Source organism: Salvelinus namaycush, chromosome 25 (genome assembly GCF_016432855.1).
Source record: "Salvelinus namaycush isolate Seneca chromosome 25, SaNama_1.0, whole genome shotgun sequence".
NCBI classification, from domain to species: Eukaryota; Metazoa; Chordata; class Actinopteri; order Salmoniformes; family Salmonidae; genus Salvelinus; species Salvelinus namaycush.
In genome coordinates, this window is record NC_052331.1 from 4,359,459 (window position 1) to 4,379,605 (window position 20,147).

The following is a 20,147-nucleotide window of genomic DNA, read 5'->3' on the forward strand; positions in this document are numbered from 1 at the left end:
TAGCCAGAGGTACACTCCAACACTCAGACATCATTTACAAACAAAGATTGCCAGCAGCATACCACCCTGCATACCACTGCTGGCTTGCTTCTGAAGCTAAGCAGGGTTGGTCCTGGTCAGTCCCTGGATGGGAGACCAGATGCTGCTGGAAGTGGTGCTAGAGGGCCAGTAGGAGGCACTCTTTCCTCTGGTCTAAAAAAAAATATCCCAATGCCCCAGGGCAGTGATTGGGGACACTGCCCTGTGTCGGGTGCTGTCTTTCAGATGGGACGTTAAACGGGTGTCCTGACTCTCTGAAGTCATTAAAGATCCCATGGCACTTATCGTAAGAGTAGGGGTGTTAACCCCGGTGTCCTGGCTAAATTCCCAATCTGGCCCTCAAACCATCACGGTCACCTAATAATCCCCAGTTTACTATTGGCTCATTCATCCCCCTCCTCTCCCCTGTAACTATTCCCCAGGTCGTTGCTGCAAATGAGACCGTGTTCTCAGTCAACTTACCTGGTAAAATAAAAGGATAAATAAGTTAAGTGAGTCTGCCAGATCAGAGGCAGTAGAGATGACCAGGGATGTTCTCTTGATAAGTGTGTCAATTGGACCATTTTCCTGTCCTGCTATGAATTCAAAATGTAGTACTTTGGGTGTCAGGGAAAATGTATGAAGTAAAAAGTACATGACTTTCTTCAGGAATGTCGTAAAGTAAAAGTTGTCAAAAATATAAATAGTAAAGTAAAGTACAGATACCCAAAACAACTACTTAAGTAAAAATACTTTAAAGTGCTACTTAAGTACTTTACACCACTGCCGAAATGTATTTTGAGGGTAGTATACAATATTGTGCGGTGTTACAGTTGATCAGGTTTAAAATGGTAGTCAAGAAATGTGAAATGTCTATTTAACAGTCTCTCCTCAAAAATAGCAACTTGTCTTTAAAAAAGGGCCTCTTGTGTAAAATTCATCAATCAACATTTATCTTAATTTCCAACAATCAATGCTCATCCACATGTAGCCTTGAGACTTTTTCTATCAACAGGTTCCAGTGTCCGTGAAGGGAGGGTTCAGGTCCGTGCTTGGGAAGAAGAAAGCAGTGTAGGTATCAGAGTTTCCCTTTTACTTGTATATCTAAAGCAAAATATTCTCATATCATGTACAGTTGAAGTCAGAAGTTTACATACACTTAGGTTGTAGTCATTAAAACTCGTTTTTCAACCACTCCACAAATGTCTTGTTAACAAGCTATAGTTTTGGCAAATCGGTTAGGACATCTACTTTGTGCATGACACAAGTAATTTGTCCAACAATTGCTTACAGACAGATTATTTCACTTATAATTCAATGTATCACAATTCCAGTGGGTCAGAAGTTGACATACACAAAGTTGACTGTGACTTTAAACAGCTTGGAAAATTCAAGAAAATTATGTCATGGCTTTAGAAGCTTCTGATAGGCTAATTGACATCATTTGAGTCAAATGGAGGTGTACCTGTGGATGTATTTCAAGGCCTACCTTCAAACTCAATGCCTCTTGGCTTGACATCATGGGAAAATCAAAAGAAATCAGTCAAGGCCTCAGAAAACAATTGTAGACCTCCACAAGCCTGGTTCATCCTTGGGAGCAATTTTCAAACATCTGAAGGTACCACGTTCATCTGTACAAGCAATAGTATGCAAGTATAAACACCATGGGACCACGCAGCCGTCATACCGCTCAGGAAGGAGACGCGTTCTGTCTCCTAGAGTTAAACGTACTTTGGTGCAAAAAGTGCAAATCATTCCCAGAACAACACCAAAGGACCTTGTGAGGATGCTGGAGGAAACAGGTACAAAAGTATCTATATCCACAGTAAAACGAGTCCTATATCAACACAACCTGAAAGGTCACTCAGCAAGGAAGAAGATCCTGCTCCAAAACCGCCATAAAAAAGCCAGACTAGAGTTTGCAACTGCACATGGGGCAAAGATCGTACTTTTTGGAGAAATGTCCTCTGGTCTGATGAAACAAAAATAGAACTGTTTGGCCATAATGACCATCATTATGTTTGGAGGAAAAAGGGGGAGGCTTGCAAGCCAAAGAACACCATCCCAACCGTGAAGCACAGGGGTGGCAGCATCATGTTGTGGGGGTGCTTTGCTGCAGGAGGGACTGGTGCACTTCACAAAATAGATGGCATCATGAGGTAGGAAAATTATGTGGATATATGGAAGCAACATCTCAAGACATCAGTCAGGAAGTTAAAGCTTGGTCGCAAATGACACCAAGCATACTTCCAAAGTTGTGCCAAAATAGCTTAAAGGACAAAAAGTCAAGGTATTGGAGTGGCCATCACAAAGCCCTGACCTCAATCCTATAGAAAATGTGTGGGCAGAAATGAAAAAGCGAGTGCGTGCAAGGAGGCCTACAAACCTGACTCAGTTACACCAGTTCTGTCAGGAGGAATGGGCCAAAATTCACCCAACTTATTATGGTAAGCTTGTGGAAGGCTATCTGAAATGTTTGACCCAAGTTAAACAATTTAAAGGCAATGCCACCAAATACTAATTGAGTGTATGTAATCTTCTGACCCACTGGGAATGTGATGAAAGAAATAAAAGCTGAAATAAATCATTCTCTCTACTATTATTCTGACATTTCACATTCTTAAAATAAAGTGGTGATCGTAACTGACCTAAGACATGGAATTTTTACTAGGATTAAATGTCAGGAATCGTGAAAAACTCAGTTTAAATGTATTTGGCTAAGGTGTATGTAAACTTCCAACTTCAACTGTATAATCATAACTTATCAAACATGCACACATTACAGATGTGACGTTGATCCACAGATTAAAACTTTAAAGGCGAGAGTAAAATAGTTTTCAGCTTTAGTCGTTTGTGTTGGGGAAGACTACTGTTTAGAGACAGGCGTGGATACGGGCTCTGTGCATCCTAGCTGTGCACTCACTGGCTCTTCTGTCTTTTGGGGAGTCTCGTCCAATTTCCTTCACCTGTACACAATCAAGAGTGGAAAGAGAGTCACGCAGGAATGTTGCCTCTCAATTTGGGTTAGAGCATATCATTGGCGAACAAACTTAATAAGTAGCACTCGTGAGAATTTATGACATGCGATAATGGTAGTGCATGTGAGATTTCACACTTCAATTATTGAACACACAGCACTCGTGAACAGGTTGGCACAGCAAACATATTTCAAAACATGTAAACACAGCAAACATGAGAGGAAAAAAGGAAGCTCTTTATCACCAGGTGACACTCCTCCCCCTTTTGAGGGTTGACGTCCTGGCAACCTAGATTAGTGTTCTATGATTGGTACCTTAGTGGCCTTTGACCTCTAGTGGACCACAGAGACTGTCGGATCCTCAGCAACTTCAGGGTGAGCTGGGGGCACTCCTGCCTCTTCTGGTCCTGTATCTGAGGGAATCCAATGGTTGGCAACTTGGCGTGCAATCCAAGGTTGGTTAAACCACTCCCATCCAGCCCAGGGCGAGGCTATGTTCTCTCGGATTGGCTCCTCCTCAGCAGCTGTTTGCCACTGTGCAGGGCATGCTCGCAGGTGATTCTGATGGATGGTCAACTCTGGACTTTCCCCTCCTTCAGGGCGGCTCTGGTAAGTTGGGTGTCCAGGCTGTAGACAGACCACCACCACATGAGGCCTGGGGCCCCAACGATCTTCCAACTTTCCACATTATCACTTGCAGAAACAACGAACAAGCACAAGCTCACCGGGCTCACCGGTCTGTCGTTCCTGCGTTGTTGGCTGTACTCCTGTCATTGTCAGGTCACCTTCCCTACCTTCTCAAAGGCCTCCAGGAGGACCCATTTATGATGCTGCATCCACTGGTCATGGATCCACCTGTTTGGGGAAATTTGACTCCAAGAGTACTTTCAATGGGCAACTGTGCATGTCTATCAAACATTAGGATGTGTGGAGTATACACGCTATGGACCGTATTGTTGTAGGATAGCTGGTAACTGTTCTTCCCAATGTGCCCGCCCTTCTTCGCTCTGTGTGTTTAACAGAGTCAGCAGTGTCTGATCCATTCTTTCACAAGCCCTTTTACCCTGTGGCCGGTATGGGCTGGTTCTGGTTTTGGTACCCCCATACTATTCGCACAGCTGTTTGACCACTGCAGACTCCAAAGTTTCCCCTCAGTCTCTGTGAAGACGCTCAGGGCAACCAACGTTTTGGAAGAGGTGTTTTCATAGCACTTGTGCTGTGGTTTGAGCCGTCTGGTCCTTTGTCGGCACCGCCCATGCTTACCTGGAAAACAAATCAACCATCACCAGTAAGTGGGGACATGCATCAGCTGGGCGACACAGGAAGAGGTAATCAATGGCCACCATTTCCATCGGGGCACTAGTTGACAGTGGAATAATTGGCGCACAGGTGGAAGGCCCAGGTTTACTCACCACACATTGTTGAAATTGAGCAGTCCTCATTCGAATATCTACACTGATTATTGGCCTAAAGAAACATCTAGTGTATATAGGGTCTTCCCTGCCCCTGTGTGTTATGTGCTTCGTGGTCGTGTTTCCATACCTCCAGCCGTTTCCCCTCAGGGACAACAATCTGGATGGAATGCTCCCCCGTCCATTCGTCTGGCACCTGCCTGACTATCTTCCCCTCTTGTTTTTTGAGCAGGCTCCACTTCAGCAGTAAGGTTTTGATGGGCTGTGGGTGCAGCTTGCCATGCTGGATTGTCCAAGAGGCTGGCCCTGGTTTAACAGTGCTCCCACTTTTGGAAGGGTCTCGTCGGCTTGTTGCCAAACAATGCACGGCCATGTGTTTGGGGGGACCCCCTCTACTGAAGTACCTCCAACAAACTGGGTCTTGGGTGTCTCTTCGCCTCCTTCGTCTGGATGCCTAGAAAGGACATCATCGTTGATTTTGTGTGCTCCTGGACGGTATTTGATGTCAAACTGGTCGTTTGCCAATTGTGCGGCCCTGCACTGCTCAACTGGTTGTATTTTTTTTATTTCACTTTTATTTAACCAGGTAGGCCAGTTGAGAACAAGTTCTCATTTACAACTGCCACCTGGTATGCAGATGAACAAGCAGATTTTTGTCAGTGTACACAGTGAGGTTAAGGTTTAAACTTCTCTATTTACCGCCCATTTCAGTCCCAGCAGGTCCAGCTCGTTTGGAATCAGGCTCTGGCTGCCGGAGGAAATGGACCCTTCTCGTACAACCTGCACTTGGTACAACACAGCCTCCAGCCCTCAGAAGCTTGCATCTACGTAGAGCTAGAAGGAGAGAGAAAAGGCAGTGTAACGGATGTGAAATGGCTTGTTAGTTAGCGGTGCTGCGCGCTAATAGCGTTTCAATCGGTGACATCACTCGCTTTGAGACCCTGAAGTAGTGGTTCCCCTTGCCCTGCAAGGACCGCGGCTTTTGTGGAGCGATGGGTAACGATGCTTCGTGGGTGTCAGTTGTTGATGTGTGCAGAGGGTCCCTGGTTCGCGCCCGGGTCGGGGCGAGGGGACGGACGTAAAGTTATACTGTTACAGCAGCATATTCCAAAATAGGGTGTTGCAAAAGGTTACTTTTCAAGGAATCAACAGCAGTCTGACTCTCTAGAGACCACTGTACTGGGACACTGGTTTTTCATGAGCTGGACCCCTGGCTCTCCAAAAGCCTTTTGAGAGGTGAGGGCAATCATGGAGAACCTGGTGGATAAATCGGCAATAACACCCCACAAAGCCCAGGAAAGATTTTACCTGAGTCACTGTGGTAGGGGTAGCTCATTCCTCTGCTGCTTCAACCTTACCAGGGTCCTCCGTGACCCCCCTGGGCATCCACCACTTTTCCAAAGTAAGTGACCTGCCTCTGGAACAAGTGACACTTCAGGGGTAGTAGTCTCAATCCATGGCTCCAAAGGATGTCAAACACTTATTCCATGTGGGTCAGGTGGGCTTGAAAGTCTGGGAAATAGACAATAACATTGTCAACGTAGAGTAGCAATGATTCTCCTACCTGGTTCCCCAGACACCTTTACATTAGTGACTGGAATGTGGCTGGCGCGTTACACACCCCGAATGTCATCCGCTCAAACTCGAACAGCCCAAACGTGGTGGTGAAGGCAGTTTCCTTCCGGTCTCAGAGGTCCACCTCCACTTGCCAGTAGTCATTGGCGAGGTCAAGGGTTGGGTAACAGGTAGCCGTATTCAGAGTGGTTAAGGACTCCTCGATCTGGAGGAGGGGGTAGGCATCCTTGTAGGTCCCTGCGTTGAGCTTTCTGTATTCAACACAGAAATGCCATGTTCCATTCTTCTTCTTGACCAGGACAATAGGTGAAGACCAAGGGCACTCTTCCGTCCAGCCTCTGTTTCAGTTCCTGGTAGAGTGACAGGGGATGGGGGCGGAACCGCTCTCGGATGGGTGGGGCGGTGTGGGGATGTTATGGAGCACTGCATCTGTATGGCCATAGCCTTCCTTGTGGCGTGCAAACACCTTGGCCCATCTCTTCAGCAGGTCTGAGCTCTGTCAGCTTGAGCTGGGGTCAAGTCCCCCCTTTCAGAACTTCTGCTGGCACCCTGTCTACTGGCACAGCTGCTTCTGGGGTAGCACTGGTACCGCCCACATCTATGGTGCGGGGCCCTTTTCAGTTGAGGGTGATGTCCTTTTCCCCTTGATCTCCTCTGGATCGAATGGATGGTAGCCAAGGGCCAGCCCTGAGGGAGCTCAACAGGATTTGGGTTAACATTCTGCACTCTTACCATTCAACAAATTGATGAACCAAGGCCCGAGCGACCTGCCCCTCTGCTTCATCCGACATCCCTTCCACTAGGCCCAAAAAATAGTTGTTTCATAGAGGGGCTATGTACCCCCTTCCATACCACCATCTCACTTTCTGATGGGACGAGAACTGGAGATTCCGGGCGGAGGTGGACAGTGCGACGCGCTCCTTCATCTCGTTCTGCCACTTAGACTCTGTTGTAGAGTGTGACGTTTTTGTCCCACTCCCTCCGGATCTCTAGGTCTCATGGCAGTCTGAAACTGAACATGTTGAAGGGGAGTAGCTCCAAAGAGGTCTCGCCAGCAGGTGGTTATTGCATTAATTCCCAGCACTACCCGATCACTCCTAAGACAATCATCTCATACCAGGATCATTGCCTTCTGTGGTATCTTCACCCCACCGCAAAATCTAAGACCGCTTACCCCAAAAATGGGATTGACAGCCCATTAACAGCCTTCAAGGTCAACCAGTTGATGGACTCTGGGTCATACCGTTTCTGGTTTTGGATCCACTTCTGTAAGAAAGATTCACTATACAGTGTTTCTAGTGACATCTCCCACTTTGACCAGTACTCCTGGGCAGTTTTGTTATGGAGGCACTTAGCACCCTGCCGACACTGTGCCAAATGTCAGATATGGGAAAACGTTGGTTATTTTCTGCCCCAGTGCAATTTGGATGAACGACAACCAGGCAAGTTTCACAATGAACAAAACTTTATTTGAAAAGGTAGGAAATGTCTCTTAAAAAGTCTCTCCTCAAAAATAGCAACTCCTGAAATGTCCAGCAGTCAATACTCATCCACATGGTAGACAGTGTAGTTGAGTCCGCCTGTGGCAACAGTTCCTCCACTTTTAGTCTTCTCCTTAGCTCTCCATTGAATCTCTTTCTCTCCACAGGTTCCATTCGCCGTGAAGGGAGGGTTCAGGTCTGTCCTCGGGAAGAAGGTAGTGTAAGTATCCGAGTCAGGTAGGTATTACAGTTTCCACATATGAATTATCCAAAGTGCACATATTACAGAAGTAACGTTGAGCCAATGGTGCCAGAGGGGATTGCTGCCATTTTATTGGCTCTTAACCAACCATGCTATTTTGTTAGTTTTTTTGCATTGTTTGTAACTTATTTTGTACATAATGTTGCTGCTACCGTCTCTTATGACCGAAAATAACTTCTGGACATCAGAACAGTGATTACTCACCTTGAATTGGACGAAGAATTTTTCTTTAATGCGTCGGATGAGAGTGATTTACTCCAGACACCCGAACAGGCCCTCATCCCCGTCATTCGCAGGAGAAAGAGACAGAGATTTTGCAGAAGGAGATCGGGGTGCCTTATGAGGATCAGGCAACGAGTGACTAATCTGCCTTTGCCATTCGTACTATTAGCCGGTGTACAACCGCTGGAAAATAAATGGGACGAACTAAAAACACGCATATCCTACCAACGGGAAATTAAAAGGAGTAAAATCTTATGTTTCACCGAGTTGTTGCTGAATGACGACGTTAAGAACATACAGATGGCGGGTTATACAGTCTATCGGCAGGATAGAACAGCAGCCTCTGGTAAGACAAGGGGTGGCAGTCTGTGTATATTTGTAAACAGTTGGTACACGATATATAAGGAAGTCTCGATATACAAGGTATACAAGGTTTTGCTCTAATGAGTTAGAGTATCTCATGATAAGCTTTAGACCACACTATAAACCTAGAGAGTTTTAATCTGTATTTTTCAATGCTGTCTACATACCACCACAGACCGATGCTGCCACTAAGACCACACTCAATGAGCTGTATACTGCCATAAGCAAACAGGAAAACACTCATCCAGAGAAGGCACTACTAGTGGCCGGGGCTTTAATGCAGGAAAACTTAAATCTGTTTTTACCTTATTTCTATCAGCAAATTAAATGTGCAACCAGAGGGGGAAAAAACTCTAGACCACCTTTACTCCACACACAGAGACGTGTACAAAGCTCTCCCTCAAACTCCATTTGGCAAATTTGAAGATAATTCTATCCTCCTGATTCCTGCTTACAAGCAAAAAATAAAGCAGGAAGCACCAGTGACTCGGTCTAAAAAAAGTGGTCAGATGAAGCAGATGCTAAACTACAGGACTGTTCTGCTAGCACAGAATGGAATATGTTCCAGGATTCTTACAATGGCATTGAGGAGTACACCACATCACTCACTGGCTTCATTAATAAGTGCATCAATGATGTCGTCCCCACAGTGACTGTACGTACATACCCCAACCAGAAACCTTGGATTACAGGCAGCATCCGCACTGAGCTAAAGGGTAGAGCTGCCGCTTTCAAGGAGCTGGACTCTAAACCGGAAGATTATAAGAAAGCCTGCTATGTTCTCCAACGAACCATCAAACAGGCAAAGCGTCAATACAGGACTAAGATCAAATCGTACTACACCGGCTAAAACGCTCGTCGGATGTGGCAGGGCTTGCAAACTATTACAGACTACAAAGGGAAGCAAAGCCAAGAACTGCCCAGTGACACGAACAGACGAGCTAAATAACTTCAATGTTCGCTTCGAGGAAAGTAACACTGAAACATGCATGAGAGCATCAGCTGTTCCGGACGACAGTGTGATCTCCACAGCCGATGTGAGTAAGACCTTCAAACAGGTCAACATTCACAAGGCCGCAGGGCCAGACGGATTACCAGGACGTGTACTCCAAGCATGCGCTGACCAACTGGCAAGTGTCTTCACTGACATTTTCAAACCTCTCCCTGTCTGAGTCTGTAATACCAAAATGTTTCAAGCAGACCACCATAGTCTCTGTGCCCAAGAACACTAAGGTAACCTGCCTAAATGACTACCGATCTGTAGCACTCACGTCTGTAGCCATGAAGTGCTTTGAAAGGCTGGTCATGGCTCACATCAACACCATTATCCCAGAAACCCTAGACCCACTACAATTTTCATACCGCCCCAACAGATCCACAAATGATGCAATCTCTATTGCACGCCACACTGCCCTTTCACACCTGGACAAAAGGAACACCTATGTGAGAATGCTATTAATTGACTACAGCTCAGCGTTCAACACCATAGCGCCCTCAAAGCTCATCACTAAGCTAAGGACCCTGGGACTAAACACCTCCCTCTGCAACTGGATCCTGGATGTCCTGACGTGCCGCTCCCAGGTGGTAAGGGTAGGCAACAACATATCCGCCACGCTGATCCTCAACATGGGGGCCCCTCGAGGTGCGTGCTCAGTCCCCTCCTGTACTCCCTGTTCACTCATCACTGCACGGCCAGGCACGACTCCAACAGGCCAGGCACGACTCCGAGACAGCCTATGAGCAGGTCAGAGACCTGACCGTGAGGTGCAAGGACAACAACCTGTCCCTCAACATGATCAAGACAAAGGAGATGATTGTGGACTACAGGAAAAGGAGGACCGAGCATGCTCCCATTCTCATCGACGATGCTGTAGTGGAGCAGGTTGAGAGCTTCAAGTTCCTTGGTGTCCACATCACCAACAGACTAACATGGTCCAAGCACAGAAAGACAGTCGTGAAGAGGGCACGACAAAGCCTATTCCCCCTCAGGAGACTGAAAATATTTGTCATGGGCCCTCAGATCCTCAAAAGGTTATACAGCTGCACCATCGAGAGCATCCTGACGGATTGCTTCACTGCCTGGTATGGCAACTGCTCGGCCTCCGACCGCAAGGAACTACAGAGGGTAGTGCATACGGCTCAGTACATCACTGGGGCCAAGCTTCCTGCCATTCAGAATGTCTATACCAGGTGGTGTCAGAGGAAGGCTGAATTGCAGGGCGCAAAATATTACTAACAATATTTATAATCATGCAATCACAAGTGAAATATACCAAAACACAGCTTAGCTTGTTGTTAATCCACCTATCATGTCAGATTTTGAAAATTTGCTTTGCAGCGAAAGCAATCCAAGCTTTTGTGAGTGTATCAATCAATGCTACAACAGCTAGCCCCAAATTAGCATGGTCACGAAAGTCAGAAAAGCAATCAAATTAATCGCTTACCTTTGATAATCTTCGGATGTTTGCACTCACGAGACTCCCAGTTACACAACAAATGTTTTTTTTGTTCGATAAATATTACTTTTATAACAAAAAAACGCCATTTGGGTTGCGAGTTATGTTCAGAAAACTACAGCCTCGTTCCGGTCCTGAAAGATAGAAGAAAATTCCCAAACGTATCAGATTCAAAAATATTACAAAAAATATTTATAATCATGCAATCACAAGTGAAATATACCAAAACACAGCTTAGCTTGTTGTTAATCCACCTATTCTGTCAGATTTTGAAAATATGCTTTGCAGCGAAAGCAATCCAAGCTTTTGTGAGTGTATCAATCAATGCTACAACAGCTAGCCCCAAATTAGCATGGTCATGAAAGTCAGAAAAGCAATAAAATTAATCGCTTACCTTTGATAATCTTCGGATGTTTGCACTCACGAGACTCCCAGTTACACAACAAATGTTCTTTTTGTTCGATAAATATTACTTTTATAACAAAAAAACACCATTTGTGTTGCGCGTTATGTTCAGAAAACCAAAGCCTCGTTCTGTTCGACGAAAATTCCAAAAAGTATCCGTAATGTTCGTAGAAACATGTCAAATGTTTTTTTATAATCAATCCTCAGGTTGTTTTTAACAAACATAATCGATAATATTTCAACCGGACCGTAACCTATTCAATAAAAGAGAGAAAGCAAATGGAGAGCTACCCCTCTCGCACGCAGGAACTAATCAGAGGACACCTGACTAGTTTTGAAAAGTCTTGCTCATTTTTCAAAACAAAAACCTGAAACTATGTCTAAAGCCTGGTCACAGCCCGATGAAGCCATTGGAAAAGGAATCTGGTTGATACCCCTTTAAATGGAAGAAAGACAGGCCAGGAAACACAGATTTAAAAAATTACAAAAATCACTTCCGGGTTAGATTTTCTCAGGTTTTCGCCTGCAGAATCAGTTTTGTTATACTCACAGACAATATTTTGACAGTTTTGGAAACTTTTGAGTGTTTTCTATCCTAATCTGTAAATTATATGCGTATTCTACGATCTGGACCTGAGAAATAGTCTGTTTATCTTGGGAACTTTATTTTTTTTTTTTATAAAAAAATCTGACCTCTAGCGTCAAGAGGTTAATAGATTGCACGTGTGAGAATTTATAACATGCGGTATTGGTAGCACAAGTGAGATTTCACACTTCAATTATTGAACACTGTCAACCAGGTATGCGCCCAGGTAGGACGCAAGGTGGCGCCCCTAGAGGGGGGTATCCTGACACCCTGATCTGTTTCACCTGTGTATGTGATTGTCTCCACCCCCCTCCAGGTGTCGCACATCTTCCCCATTGTCCCCTATGTATTTATACCTGTGTTCTCTGTTTGTCTGTTGCCAGTTTGTTTTGTTCATTCATATCTACCAGCGGTTTCCCCCCTTGCTCCTGTCCTGTCTGTAGTACCTGTTTTCTAGTTTTCCCGGATTTGACCTTTCTACCTGCCCTGACCCTGAGCCTGCCTACCGTCCAGTACGTTTGCCCCGCTACTCTGGATTACCGACTTCTGCCTGCCCTGACCCTGAGCCTGTCTTGCCATCCTGTACCTTTTCCCCGCTACTCTGGATTACCAACCTCTGCCTGACCTGACTCTGAGCCTGCCTGCCGCACTGTACCTTCGACTGCTCGTGTTCGATTTAATGAACTTTTGTTTCTTCGACAATGTCTGCACCTGGGTCTTACCTTCATACCTGATAGTATGAACTGGCCATGACTGACCCAGCAGACGCGGGACAGGTGCGCAACGCCATCTCCTCCCAAGGAGCCTCCATGGGGAGGCACGAGGAACTGCTTTGTGGCCTTAGGGAGGGGGTCCAAACGTTGGCTGAACGCCATGACCGGGCATTGGACATTTTGCTGGAGCAATTCCGCGGGTTGTCTGGAAGGCAGCCTACCATGGTGGTAACCCCACAGCCCCTCAGTAACCCAGCTGCTAGCAGCACCATCTCATCGGTCACTCCACCTTCTCGGGAGCCCCGCTTACCCCCCCCTCGAAACGCTTCAATGAAGAGCTGAGCACCTGTTGGGCATTTCTAGCTTAGTGTGCCCTCTTTTTCGAACTTTAGCCCTCCTTCTTCCCCTCGGATCGCTCCAAGATAGCCTATCTCATCACGCTGATGTCCGGGAGGGCTCTCACCTGGGCTACTGCTGTATGGTAATAACAGCCGGCCATATGCGTTAGTCTGGAGGGGTTTGTGGGAGAGGTGAAGAAAGTTTTTACGCCACGTTCTCCAGGAGAGAAGTTGCCCGGAAGCTAATCCAGCTTCGGCAGGACTCCCACAGTGTGGCAGTCTATGAGGTGGATTTCCACACGTTGGCAGCGGCGAGTGTTTGTAACCAGTCGGAGGAGGTGAAGGACGAGCTTGCCGCTCGGGAGTTACCTACGGATCTCGATTCCCTCATCGCTTTGACCAATGGAATTGATCGGCGACTACGGGAACGACGGAGGGAGAGGAAATTCAAGGATTCCACCGTGCCTCCGAGTCATCCCGGAAGTCCCCGACGATCCTGTTGCCAAGAGAACCCGAGGCTTCCCGACCTTCCGAAGCAGGCTGAGTCGCCGTAACGGGCTGCGTCCCCGCTTCCCGAGCCTATGCAACTAGGTAGAGTTGGGCTGTTGCAGTGGAACGGCAATACAGGATCGACACGAAGAGTTGTCTGTATTGCGGGAATCTTGGTCATTTTGTGTCCTATTGTCCTTTAAAAAGACCAGGCTCACTGGTAGGAGCAAGTAATCTGGTGGGCCATATGGAGAACTTTCCTGCTTCCCTTGCTCACACCCCTTTTCATGCCATTCTGCTGTGGGGAAACGAGTCCAAATCTCGCTGGGTCCTTATTGTCTCTGGGGCCGATGAGAGCTTTTTGGACGCTACCCTGGCTTCCGAGCTGAACATCCCCACTCAGCCCCTCTCCACTCGGATGTTAGAGCGCTGGACAGGCGCTCTATAGGCCGGGTCACTTATAATACCATTCCCATCAACCAAAGGTTGTCAGGGAATCACAGCGAGACTATTCAATTCCTGCTCATCAAGTCTCCTCAGATTCCTGTGGTTTTGGGATTCTCCTGGCTCCAGAATTATAATCCCCTCATCAACTGGTCTACTGGTGCCATCATGGGCTGGAGTCTGTTCTGCCACGCCCATTGTCTGAAGTCAGCACAACCTGCCCCGGGACGTCTTCCTGGGGGCTCGGAAGGTGCCCCGGACCTCTCCGCCATTCCCACGGAATACCAGGACCTTCGGGAGGTGTTCAACAAGGCCCAGGCCATTTTGCTTCCACCGCACCGACCATATGACTGCGGGATTGACCTTCACCCTAGCACCACTCTGCCCCAGGGATGACTGTACTTGCTGTCGGGACCGGGGAACAAGGCTATGGACACCTACATTGGGGACTCCCTAGTTGTAGGATTATTATGTTCTTCGTCCTCTCCCACCGACGCAGGGTTCTTCTTTGTGGAGAAGAAGGACAAGACCCTGCTCCCGTGCGACTCGACTACCGGGGACTTAATGACATAACGGCAAAGAACCCCTACCAGCTACTACTCATCTCCTCAGCCTTCGAGCCGCTCCAGAGGGCCACCGTGTTTTCCAAGCTGGAGCTACGAAGGGCCTACCACCTGGTGCAGATACGGGAGGGGGATGAGTGGAAAACCTTCAACACGGCCAGCTGCCACTACGAGTATTTGGTCTTGCCATTTGGCCTCACTAACGCCCCTTCTGTGTTCCAGGCTCTTGTAAATTATATTCTCCAGGACATGTTGAACCGGTTCGTCTTCGTCTACATTGATGACATCCTCGTGTTCTCCCGCTCCCCCCAAGAACATGTGCTCCACATCTGACAGGTTCTTCAACATCTCCTGGAGAACCAGCTGTTTGTTAAGGCAGAGAAGTGCGAGTTCCATCGCTCCACCATCCCCTTTCTGGGGTACATCATCTTCACTGGGAGTGTCCAAATGGATCCCGGGAAGGTGAGAGCGGTGGGGGATTGGCCCCAGCCTTCATCCAGTGCAGCTTCCTGGGGTTCGCCAACTTCTATCATCGCTTCTTCTGTGGTACAACACCCTGGCTTCCCCCTGTCAGCACTCACCTCTCCCAAGGTTCCGTTCACAATGTCCCCTGTTGCTGACCGGGCGTTCAGGAACCTCAAACACTGCTTCACCACTGCTCCCATCCTGGTTCATCCTGACCCTTCCCGTCAGTTCATGGTGGAGGCCAATGCGTTTGATGTCGGAGTGGGGGTGGTCCTGTCCCAGCGTTTTGCCCTGGACCTGAAGCTACATCCCTGCGCCTTCTTCTCCCATCGCCTCAACGTCACAGAGAAAAACAATGATGTGGGAAATCGCGAGCTTCTCGCAGTGAAGATGGAGTTGGAGGAATGGAGGCACTGGCTGGAAGGGGTGGATATATATTTTATATAATTCTAAATATTGCATCAAAATGTTGAAAATCAGGTTTCGCTTGCTGATCACGGTCTGCAGCTGGCTCTGATCGTAGTGTAATGAAACAGACAGGGAGATTGTGCTCATCCGTGGTAGTTGGCAAACCCTCAACCTTCTGGCCCATAGCCCTGCATGGTATCGACTGTGCCACAAAACCATGAAGTGGCATGGTTTTGAAGTGTCAAAGTCTATAACCACGTCTTTAAACACGGGGGAGGGGATATTAGGTATGGAGATGACATGCATAAGTGTAGCAGTTTAAACATGAGCTATACATCCTAAGCAGACACCAGACTGCTATGTCTGTCTGCACCAGTCGGATAGGGAGTTTGTGTGTGTGTGTGTGTGTGTGTGTGTGTGTGTGTGTGTGTGTGTGTGTGTGTGTGTGTGTGTGTGTGTGTGTGTGTGTGTGTGTGTGTGTGTGTGTGTGTGTGTGTGTGTGTGTACCCCTGCGCGCGCGTGTGTGTCTGTGTCTGTAACGTAGCAGGCAGACATGGCAGACGCACCACACCACCTTATACGACACCCTCTATTGTTGGCGACCCCTCACCTTAACCAACCTTGACCCCCAACAGAAGGCAGCTGATTATTCAACAAAGACAGTCAACACAGCATGACTGAACCTAACCCCCATCTCTAACCTGTACCTTCCACCCTAACTCCACAAATCCCCCAAACACAGGCTGCAATTTGAACACGCACACAATCACACATGAAACTCTGCAGTAATCACTCAAAAGCAGAACACCAGCACCATGAAATAATGCATATGCAAATAGAACACATATGATTATGCTCATGTATTTTCAGGTAATTAAGCATTTTCTTTCCACAAGATATTTGTTCTTGAAATGAATGGGGGATTTCTGGTGATACAATTGAGTATGCAGTGGGCTGTAGTCGAGAGCATGTTCCTTGAAATGTCAGTCTCAGAGAAACATTTAGATATTCCTCAAGTATGTATGAATTCATCCATTTCTTCCCTGCTATAACATTCTCAATGCATTAGTTATGTGTACTAATAATTTACTGTGTGTGTTTTGCAGTGAATGAAAGGATCTCTCTGTTAAGTCAATATGAATTTCTTGCTCTCCTCAATACAATAATAGTCAGACATTCTGTCAGGAAATGTCTTTTATTCACTTTTACTGAGGCATTTTAATAGAAAATTCTTGAGATGTTCATTAAAGCCTCCACAATCACCCAACCTCAACGTAATTGAGATGGTTTGGGATGAGTTGGACCGCAGAGTGAAGGACAGTCAGCCAACAAGTGCTCAGCGTATGTGGGAACTCCTTCAAGACGGTTGGAAAAGCATTCCTCATGAAGCTGGTTGAGAGAATGCCAAGAGTGTGCAAAGCTGTCATCAAGGCAAAGGGTGGCTACTTTGAAGAATCTCAAATATAAAATATGTTTTGATTTGTTTAACACTGTTTTGGTTACTACATGATTCCATATGTGTTATTTCATAGTTTTGATGTCTTCACTATTATTCTACAATGTAGACAATAGTAAAATAAAGAAAAACCCTGGAATGAGAAGGTGTGTCAACTTTTGACTGGTACTGTACATATAATAATATTTGTCTCTTTTTATTTGTTGTGAAAGTGTCCTGGTGCTATATAATAGTATGATTTCCCAGTGTCCTGGTGCTATATAATAGTATGATTTCCCAGTGTCCTGGTGCTATATAATAGTATGATTTCCCAGTGTCCTGGTGCTATATAATAGTATGATTTCCCAGTGTGCTGCGTGTGCTGTAGGTGTCCAGGATCTGCACTAGCTCTGCAGTGTGTGACAGATGGTAAGTACAGTATGTCCTCCACAGTGTCTAGCATTGACTGAATCCTGTTCCTTCTCAAAGACATCATGCCAACTGCTACTGCACAAGCTCTCCTTCTAATCTTCTATTTCAATGGCTCTCTCCATACAACTCTATTGCCCATTTTACCATTTTTTGTTCAATAGGTGCAATGGAAATTAAGGCCAGTGGCCACAGGCTAAAATGCAATTTGGGGTATTTTGGTCAATTAACATTAGTATTTTTGTAAATGTCAAAAACTTGATGAAAATCTGTATTTGTGTTACTTTATCATACTACCATCATTAAAATGTCATGAAGTGTAACCACTTTTAAATGGACGTACATCCTTAATTTCAAACGCTCACTGCATTGATTCACACGTCGTTTAATTGCCCAATTCATAGAGAACATTACAAATGGGACCCGATGTAATAACTTACTTTGGAGATATGGTGATTGGGATAAAATAGGTGTTTGGTAGTCTAATTCATAATCCTTGTGTTTAACTGCCATTTCCCGAAAGTCAGTCTCTTCCCACATGCCACCACATTTTGTGTGCTTATCCTTAGACGTATTCTCCAGAATTATACATAGGGAATTGTTGATATGTTGTCCCCCAAAAAATTATAGATGGCATTTTCGATTATAGATGACATTTGAACGACGCACCTTTCTTTAGTATTTTACAGATAGAAAGATGATAAAAAAGTATTTGTCCACATTTGGCTATGTGTAAATCCGGTCCTGGAAGTGTCTTAACAAAATGAAACCAAAATATTTAGGCTGACTTCATACAGTGTCCAGAAAACTGTATTTATGTGATATGTAAATATGTGCATATTTAATGAGAAATCACAACAAAAAAATATAATATTTCAGATTGTTTTTATACAAAAAGTATTATATTTGTGTCCACATTCCACTGGTAAAAGTTATTGTGATATGATTAAGGGAAAAAATACCCTATTAGGGTGAGTGCCTGGCCTTAAATAAAAAATCCTATTTCATAATTGAAATCAAAATGGAGGGAAACCCATGCAGAGTGTGTAATGGCAGACAAGAAGATACTGAATTAAGATTTTAGTTGACATGTACAGTCATATTGGAATATACTTCCTATTATTAGCCTTGTAAAAAAATGTGACTATGACTACAAGAGTTTTGACATTTTCCAATATTATTCAAAAAGAGAGAGGGTTAAAAAAAAGAGTGGAGGAGCTAGGGGATATAGGACAGGAGGGAGGAAGAGAGAGTGAGAGAGAAGGGGGGGTTGGAGTACATTCCCTTTCTCTATTCATCTTACACAGATTTGGCTTCAACGTTATCTCCGCAAAGTTTTGTATTTCATTGAAAATGTGATTGAAATGAAAAAAAAGTGGGGAAGAGAGTTAGTGCACAGGCGGGAGAGAGAGACAGGCGGCGAGACAGGGAGAGAGGAGTATTTCAAATTCATGAGTTTTCGTGAGAGAGAAGAAACACCAATATTTTTCCATTTGATAAAAGCCGAAAATGCAATACCCAGCTGGCGACACACAGTAATAGTGAATTCTCTTTGGCAGTGCTTTAGTAGCATGGCAAACGGATTTGACAGACACACACCATGGGTGTTTTGTAAATACATGTATGTTGGACATTTTCCTTTCTTGACATTAGGCTAGTTGGCTTCTGTCACAGTTCTGCTGTGAAGAATATTCAGTGACAAGTGTATAAAATGTTCTTTAAATGAAGGAAATAAATGATGTTTCTTCTGTAAAGTGGTTCTAAGTGTGCGTGCGCGTGTGTGTGTGTGTATGTGTGTGTGAGTGTGTGTGTGTGTGTGTGTGTGTGTGCGCATGCGTGCCTATCTGCACTTTATGTAACCATATCCTATGATCTACCCGTATCTCTGTGTAGCTAGGTGCAGGCCTATATTAATCCAATTAGATCGACTTTGTTAAGTCATTCATCTTGTACTGCCTGCTCCTAAAGATAATTAACCCGAGCAGTAAATTTAAAGTGAAAATAAATGACAGTCCACTAGGTTAGGTGTCAGAGGTGAATGGCAGGGAGATAGGAGGAGAGGAGGGAGGGAGGGATGGATGCATGCAAAGCCACAGGGTCCCGGCATCACCTCCTTATAAGCACATTACAGTGGACTGAACAAGCGGCAATGAGCGACACTGTCATTAACCTCTGTAACGGTGATACATCACCGCCTGTAGGCAGACACACACAGACAACACTTCGGACATGCAAATTACCCCAATTCAGCCCAATCTCCATCTAAAGCCACTTGCCCGTTCATCACGATGATAAATCACACCAGGGGGTGTTAGATGCGGTAAGGGAGGAGGGGGATACACACACACACACACTTGTATTGGTGGTGTTTAACAGTAAATGGTCTCAGCTGAAGGAATCTGGCTGGTATAGCTGGTTAGGTATCACCACATGGTTAACATATTTCCAGAACATCCTTATCCAGCCTTAATTTCTGTCTCAAGGGGCATAACATTCTGGTAAATTGTCTCAATGTTTTTTCGATGTGTATTTTTGGATTCACTGAGCGTACAAATCCCTCAGCATGAGGAGAGGATGCATCCAGAATGAGGATGATACAGGTTATGCAATGCCAGATCATTATTCCGCACAGCGCGGCGTGGTATGCTTTTTTAATGTTGATTATCAGCTATTGAAAGTAGTAGCAATATGGTTGCCAGGCTAAAGCTGTTGAAACATTAGGCCTGTTTCATGTTGCTTACAGCAGGTACACCAGGACTCTATCATGACCGTTTTAAAATGTGCGTGTGCGTGTATGGGTGTGCGTGGGTATGTGTCCCGCTCTTCCACTTCACCCCAGTCTGTGAGGGATGGACAGATGCAGTGTCAGTCGTAGAGGAGAGGACATATTTGGAGGTCACACAGAAAGGTAACACATTTAGCAGGCCAGCTAGGCCATCGGTTGCTGCGGCGCTGTAATGCGTGCTCGGATAATAGGACGGCTAGGCCTGCTATTGTCCTACCTGGCATCTGGGTAGACGCAGGCCCCTTATGACCACCACCACCACCCAACTGCCTGCCTGCCTTCCTGTCTCTCACATAATGCCTGGCTGAACAGTTCAACATC